Below are 8787 nucleotides of genomic sequence, written 5' to 3'. Positions count from 1 at the left end.
TGTTGGACATTTGGGTTGGTTCCAACTCTTTGCTATTGTGAATAGTGCTGCTATAAACATACGTGTGCATGTGTCTTTATAGCAGCATGATTTATAGTCCTTTGGGTATATACCCAGTAATGGGATGGCTGGGTCAAATGGTATTTCTAGTTCTAGATCCCTGAGGAATCGCCACACTGACTTCCACAATGGTTAAACTAGTTTACAGTCCCACCAACAGTGTAAAAGTGTTCCTATTTCTCCACATCCTCTCCAGCACCTGTTGTTTCCTGATTTTTTAATGATGGCCATTCTAACTGGTGTGAGATGGTATCTCACTGTGGTTTTGATTTGCATTTCTCTGATGGCCAGTGATGATGAGCATTTCTTCATGTGTTTTTTGGCTGCATAAATGTCTTCTTTTGAGAAGTGTCTGTTCATGTCCTTTGCCCACTTTTTGATGGGGTTGTTTGTTTTTTTCTTGTAAAGTTCATATGGAACCAAAAAAGAGACCGCATCGCCAAGTCAATCCTAAGCCAAAAGAACAAGGCTGGAGGCATCACGCTACCTGACTTCAAACTATACTACAAGGCTACAGCAACCAAAACAGCATGGTACTGGTACCACAGCAGAGACATAGATCAATGGAACAGAACAGAGCCCTCAGAAATAATGCCGCATATCTACAACTATCTGATCTTTGACAAACCTGACAAAAACAAGCAATGGGGAAAGGATTCCCTATTTAATAAATGGTGCTGGGAAAACTGGCTAGCCATATGTAGAAAGCTGAAACTGGATCCCTTCCTTACACCTTATACAAAAATTAATTCAAGATGGATTAAAGACTTACATGTTAGACCTAAAACCATTAAAATCCTACAAGAAAACCTAGGCAATACCATTCAGGACATAGGCGTGGGCAAGGACTTCATATCTAAAACACCAAAAGCAATGGCAACAAAAGCCAAAATTGACAAATGGGATCTCATTAAACTAAAGAGCTTCTGCACAGCAAAAGAAACTACCATCAGATTGAACAGGCAACCTACAGAATGGGAGAAAATTTTTGCAACCTACTCATCTGATAAAGGGCTAATATCCAGAATCTACAATGAACTCAAACAATTGTATTATTTTTATCATTGTGTATGTATTTATTTACTTTTTCTGTATTTTTGACCCTCAGTTGTTTGAATACTCAAATGCAAAACTTGTGGATATGGAGGGTCAATATACTCGGTAAACGTTGACTGACTAAAGTGTTTAGTTGATGTAGCAGCTGAAATGCCTCATGTAACCCCAAAAGGGTAAAAATGCTCAGAATAGCTGATTCTATTTTCCTCCTGATGGGAAAACGCATCCTATTCCTTTCCCTCTCGTGTCATATCTCAGCTAATTAACAAAAGAGATGCAAAAAGGAGGGCCCAGGACATCACAAGTGTGAACAACAGAAAGGTATGATCCACATTCACAAATATCTGAGTCCTACTTGATCTAGTACAGATGGAATCAGACTAAAACCAAGAGCCCCAATCACAACTTTGTTCTGTCATCCAGCTAAGAGTGTCTTGCTGTTTAACTGCCCAGAGAGTGTCTTGCTGTTTAACTGCCCAGACGTTGTAATTGCTGTCATCCCTGTGTGGAAACCCACATTATAACACCAGCCTGACTCGTTGTCTTGTCTCCTAGATTTCTAACCATTGCCACTTGTATTTTAATTTTGAAATTATATTATTAATATAAGGTATAAGCTGTGCCAAAACCCTCTCAGCTTCCCACCTTCTCAGTCTAAAACTAAAATTTGACAAGAAAATACTCCTTTACACAATCAGGGATAATACAACCTGTCACTTAATGAAAAATCCATTAATATGAAAAGGAAATTGTAGGTATCAGGAGTAGTATTAGCATAATAAGTTTTAAGATGATGGGCTAGTGGAAAAAAAGTGAGAGGTACAAACAAGGCAGAAAATTTCCCATTTACAGATGAAAAGGTTTTATAAGCTTAGAGGGAACAATGTTGAAAAATTCAGACACTTTATTTTAACAAATGTTTACCATAGTGAAAAACTGCTAAAGTTCAAGTATTTATACGGATATAACTATTTTATAAGTAAAATATACAAAAGAGAAATCAGAAAAACCTGTTTTTAAATGTTAAAATTCATGGGTAGAAAGCGAATATGGATAATCATCAAGACTTTATAAGTAATAGATAAACAGTACTTAAAAAGTACTTTTTAAAGCAGAGGTGCTATGCTCCTAGTCATGATGGAATAACGGACTAAATTTATACATACTTTGAAATAATAGGGAAAAAGCAGACAAAATATAGGAAAGAACAGTTTTCCAACATTGAAAAACAAGTAAATAATGGCAGTGATCCCCAAGAATCAGAAATCAAAGTAAAAGAGCCCTAAGATTGCTCTAGCTTACTGCCTGGGGAGAGTATGCACCATAAAACAGATCAAACCAGTAGGACCTGGGCATTTTCCCTGAGTTGAAGAGGCAGAGGTCAGGGTTTAAGAAGGCTAAGAATTCATACTTACTGGCAAGGGAGATACCATGATCATGAAGGTGGTTTTCCCAGCATGAGGCTCATCCATTGCACTCCAGATGTGCTGACCCCTGGAATTTCCCTAAATGTGGGAAATTCAACTGCATAATTTGTGGTAGTGGGGGACTGTGTTTGCGCTTTCCCCTGGTCTTCATGGTTGAAGAACAGGTCCAGGCCGGGCTCGGTAGCTCACGCCTGTAATCCCAGTACTTTGGGAGGCTGAAGCAGGTGGATCACCTGAGGTCAGGAGTTCAAGAGCAGCTTGGCCGGTATAGTGAAACCCTGTCTCTACTAAAAATACAAAAATTAGCTGGGCATGGTTGTGCACGTCTGTGGTCCCAGCTGAGTGAGGAGGCTGAGCCAGGAGAATTGCTTGAACCTGGGAGGCGGAGGTTGCAGTGAGGTGAGATCACGCCACTGCACTCCAGCCTGGGTGACAGAGCAAGACTCCATCTCAAAAAACAGAAGAAGAAAGAAGAAAGAAGAAGAAAAAGGCTAAGAATTCTCAATTCATGAGGCAGATTACTGAAGAGAAGAGAAGAGAAGAGAAGAGAAGAGAAGAGAAGAGAAGAGAAGAGAAGAGAAGAGAATGAACGCCAGAGATTATCAGAGGGTTTCCTCAAAGACTTTAACCGAATACTGCTCAGCATATGCATGCAAAATAAGTCCTGAAGCTAAGGCAAGTAGCATTAGAAAGGAGCAGGGAGAATGATTTCCAAGGCTCACTAAAAGATGGGACTTGTTCATGCCCTCAACAGCTACAATGGAAAGCTCTTCTAATGCTTAGCATTAAGTAAAGTAGGAGTCAGTAAACCATGGCCCACAGGCCAAATTGGAACATAGCCATACTCATCTGTTTACATATGATCTATGAATGATTTTGTGCTGCAATAGCAAAATTAAACCATTTCAACAAAGACCATTTGGCCAAAAAAGTATAAAATATTTATTATCTGGTCTTCCAGAGAAAAAGGTTGCCAATGTTTGAATTAGAGCTCTCAAACGTGTTTTGTCTTAGGAGTTGAGACGAATTAGTCCTAACTTAAAAGCTACTCTGGACCCACGTAACAAAACTTAAAAACAAACTTTAAAGTAGCTTAGTTATGCCCTGGAACATAGACCAAAACTATTTAAAGAAACAAAACAAGATTTATCATCTAAAATTCATAACTGGCATACAATTAAACATTAATAGTCAAGAAAAGAACCAGAAAAATATGAAGCATAACAAAAAGTCAATAACAAAGAAATCAAGGAAATAAAGATAATAGAATTAGTGGACAAGGGTGTTAAATAAATTAGTGGACAATTATAAATACAACTCAATTTGTACAAGAAGTATGAGGATAATAAAAAGTAGAAGATTAAAAAAATTGAACTGAAACTGAAACATTTGACATAAAAGTGCACTGACTGACAGATTAGACACTGCAAAAGAAAAACAAATAATAAACTTAAAGACATGACAGGATAGGGTATCCAAAATAAAACAGAGGAAAAAAAGACTTTAAAAATAAACAGAACAACAGCAAGTTATTGGCAATCTCAAACAGTGTAACGAGCATGGAATCGAATTCCAGAATAGAAAGAGTAGTGAGACAAAAAAAAAATTTTTTTGAAAAAATTGCTAAAAATTTCAATAATTTTATGAAAATTATAATTCTACAGATCCAAGAAGCTCAAAATACCCCAAATGGAAGAAACAAAGAAAACCACAAGAAGATAAATCATAGCTCAACTGTAGCAAAGCAGTGACAGAGAAAAAAAATCTTAAAAACCAGCCATTGGAAGACAAAAGACACATTACACACAAAACAACGAAGGTAGTGACCAGAACAGACTTCTAAATAGAAACACAAGCCAGAACGCAGTAAAGCAACATTGTTAAAATGCTCCATAAAAAAACTGTCAACTTAGAATTCTATACCCAGTGAAAATATCTTCCAAAAAGAAAATGGATTGCAAATTTTTACAAGTCTACAAAAGCTGAGATAATCCATTAACAATAGGTAAGCACTATAATAAATGTAGAAGACAGTCCTTCATGAGAAAAGAATTATATCAACTAGATGTTTGGATCCATGAAAAGGAATAAAGAGTGCCAGAAATGGTAAATATGTTGGTAAATTTAATTACTTTTAAAGCTCATTAAAATATTATTGGATGTTTAAAGCAAAAACAGTAACAATGCATTGCCAAGTTTCTAACATTTGTTAAAATATATGACAATAGCACAAAGACCAGTCATAGAAAATGAAAGTGTACTGTTATGATGTTCTTATAATATGTACAGAGTGAGAGACTAGTATTAAAAGGTAGCTTGCTAGAAGTTAAAAATTATATGTATGTGTAAACTCTAGGGGAAAAAAAGTAATAAAGAGGATCAAATCAAATCATGGAAAAATATGTAATTCATGCAAAACAAAGCAGAAAAGGAGAAAAACTAAGAACCCAAAAATAGGTAAGATAAAAAATGAATTAAAAGGTGGAAGATTTAAAGACATGTATGTAATCAATCACATTAAATGTAAATGATGTAAGTATACCAACTAAAAGGCAAAGTTAAACAGAATGACCAAAAAAAAAAAAAAAAAAAAAACCTGAATGACCAAAGTATACACTATCTAAAACAAATTGACATTAAATACAAAGACACATATAGGTTGAATAAATAACAAAGTTGCAACCTACTCATCTGACAAAGGGCTAATATCCAGAATCTACAATGAACTCAAACAAATTTACAAGAAAAAAACAACCCCATCAAAAAGTGGGCGAAGGATATGAACAGACACTTCTCAAAAGAAGAAATTTATGCAGCCCAAAAACACATGAAAAAATGCTCATCATCACTGGCCATCAGAGGAAAGCAAATCAAAACCACAATGAGATACCATCTCACACCAGTTAGAATGGCAATCATTAAAAAGTCAGGAAACAAAGTTGTATTTTGCAGGTATACACACACATACACAAACAAACTTGATTATATCAATATCAGCAATAATATTAGTATATAGTATCAATATCTCTATCTATAACTGTATAAAACCAAGGAAAAAGCAGGTCATTGTATAATGATTAAGGGATCAGTTAATCTAGAAGAGAGAAATATTCTAAGAACGTATTCACTTAATGGCACTGCAAAATACATCAAAAACTGAAAATACTAAAAATACAATTTTCTTAAATCCACAATTATTGAAGATTTCAAATTCCCTCTATCGATAATGGATAAAAATTAATAGACAAAAATATCAGGAAAGACACAGAAATTTTGAGCAATACAGTATTATCAAGTAACTTGACTTAATTGATGTTTATGGAATAATCCCCTCCACCAACAGCCAGGATACACATTCTTTTCAAGAGCACATGAACTATTTTCCACGAATGACCATATTTCTGGGTCATAAAATTATTCCCAATAAATATAAAAATATTATTGAAGTTACACAAATATAATTGGATATAATTTTTAAAAAATTTAAAAATCTGATAATTTTCCAAATATTTAGAAACTTAGCACCTCACTTCTAAATAAACCATTAGTCAAAGAAATACCAAAAGGGAAGTTAGACAATTTTGTGAACTAAATGAAAAGGAACACATAATATTAAAATCCACGGAATCAAGGTAAAGTAATACTTAGAAATTTATGGCATTAAAATCTTATATTACAAAAGTTGAATAGATTAAAATCAGTGACCTAGGCTTACACATAATAGATTGTAATAAGAATAACAAATTAACCCAATGCAAGCAGAAGGAAGAAAATAACACACATTAAGCAGAAATTAATACAATTGCAAAGGTAAGTAACAGAAAAATTCTTGAAGCCCAAAGCTGTTTTTTTGTTGTGTTATTTTAATACAACAAAACTGCTCTTTAACACCCATTGTTAAGAAATGGAAAGGCAAGCCACAGACTTAAGATAAAATATTGGCAAATATATAACAAATGAAGGACTTGAATCCAAAATATATAAAGAACTCATACAACTCAATTTAAAAAAGACAAATAACCCAATGGGAAAAAAAAAAGCAGACAAAAGACTTGAACAGACACTTCACCAATAAGGATTTACATTCTTTTTTCTGCCTCAGTTTACCTCTGGCAATCCCTACAGAGTCTACTTAGGATGAATATTTGATAGCTCCTTTACCCCATCAGCTCCTTCCATCTGCTCATCATCAACAGAGAGGGAAGCCTTTGTTTTCCACCTCAAATCCATCCAGAGCGTCATTCTCTGTAGAAGCAGAGCTGATCATTTGTGGAATTTGCTTCCTCCATAAGCATCATAGGATCCTAAGCCTGTTCTACTCCCCTCTATTCCCATGCAATCCCAAATCCAGCCTTTCTTCTCATTGGCTTCAGTCCTCAGTTATAAGGAGTGGACCTCGGATCAGTGAGGCTGAATAAGGGTATAAAGAAAAGTGACACTCTTTGGTCTGAGGCCAAGACTAGCTTCTACTGTAAGATAACCTCTGATAAACTTCAGCAAGTGACCAGACTTTATATTTTACTCCACAAGGAATTGCTGAAGGAGCAAGCCCTGGGGACCACTAAATTGCAGCTTCATACCATCTTAATCCACAGAAGAAAATCTAGGGAGGCTGGTGTTAAAGGAAGGGGTTACAGAGTGAGACATAGCCTTTATGAACCAGTTTGCCTGTCAGGATCACGCCCAAGGATGTAAACAAGCTGCAGTGCTCCCAGAGCCTGTTACTGCGCAAAAGACTGTGAAGGAAGCTGCAGAGATGGCTTTGTCAATGATGAGTTGTAAAGCTGAAATAAACTTCTCCAAACTATGAATTGCAAACAAGTTCTGACCGATCATGCTAAAGGAAATGCTAAATTACCATTCTATCTTTCTATAGAAAAAAATATATTACAAAACCTTTTTCTAATAGTCAATGGTGCTTACAGACGTAATTATATAGGAATATAGCTGAGTACAATAATGCTGAATAAAAAATTCTACAGACCATGTATGAATCAACAAATTCAAACCAACATTGTTTTAGCATTTCTATAATCTTCCTTTAAAAGTGCCAAAAATGGCTGGGCATGGTGGCTCACGCCTGTAATGCCAGCACTTTGGGAGGCCAAGGCAGGTGGATCACCTGAGGTCAAGAGTTCAAGACCAGCCTGGCCAACATGGGGAAACTGTGTCTCTACTAAAAATACAAAAATTAGTTGGGCGTGGTGTCAGGCACCTGTAATCTCAGCTACTCAGGAGGCTGAGGCAAGAGAATCGCTTGACCCAGGAGGCAGAGGTTGCAGTGAGCAGAGATGGTGCCACTGCACTCCAGCCTGGGAGACAGAGTGAGCCTCGGCCTCAAAAATAAATAAATAAATGAATGAATCAATGAATAAATAAAAATGCCAAAAATTCCCACTGAAAATTAAGGAGAGAGACAGAGAGAAAACATAATTAGATTGGATTTAGGGTTAATAATCTGAGCCTCAGTTGCCCTACAAGCTGGGTGACCTACAGCAAGTCTTTTGCCCTCTCTGAGCCTCACTTTTAACAATTACAAAATCAGAAAACAACCGCACATGTAGCTTGTCACCTACATATGGCCATTATCACTGTTAAGGTCCATGTGAGACATTAAACAAAACAATATTCTTCCCATTCTTCTAGTTTTTGTGAACTCTGCTCTTGCAGCTATTTGAAAACATACAACAAATTGTTAATTATAGTTCATCCTATAGAGCTACAGAACACTAAAACTTGTTCCTCTTATTTAGCTGTGTAAGTTTGTATCTGATAACCAACCTGTCACTACTCCCTCACCCCACCAACACTTTCTGGTCTCTAGAAACCACTGCTCTATTCATTAATTCTATGAGAGCAACATTTTTTAGTAATCTTGAGCAAGCTACTTAATCTCTCTAGTTTGACATTTCTTCATCAATATTATATAAAATAGGGAATATCTCTTGTTTAAATAACATGGATAAAACTCCTAGCACCAGAACTGGCATATTGCCAGGGACCAGGAAATGAGAGCTGCCATGATGATGATGATGATGATGATGATGATGATGATGATGATGATAATGATGATGCAGGAGGCACATACATGCAGACTCAGAGAAGAGAAAGCAAGCATGTTTCCCATCCTCCAACTCCCAGAGAAATAACAGTTCTCAAGAACAAAATATTAACATCATGAACAGAAACATAAAATTTGACTCACCTCACCAAAAATCGTGGTCATTCTAATTTATAAAAGGAA

At 36.0% G+C, this 8787-nt stretch overlaps 1 non-coding gene across 1 annotated transcript; it reads left to right on the top strand.

Moving 5' to 3' along the window:
• Positions 1-2523: 2523 nt before the first annotated feature.
• On the top strand, positions 2524-2686 carry LOC115836540. The gene has a single exon (XR_004031605.1). It is a non-coding gene; the product is annotated as a U1 spliceosomal RNA (small nuclear RNA).
• The last annotated feature ends 6101 nt before the right edge of the window (positions 2687-8787 follow it).

The sequence above is a fragment of the Nomascus leucogenys genome, chromosome 8 (assembly GCF_006542625.1).
Source record: "Nomascus leucogenys isolate Asia chromosome 8, Asia_NLE_v1, whole genome shotgun sequence".
Classification (NCBI taxonomy): Eukaryota; Metazoa; Chordata; class Mammalia; order Primates; family Hylobatidae; genus Nomascus; species Nomascus leucogenys.
This window is presented reverse-complemented; position numbering and strand designations above follow the sequence as displayed.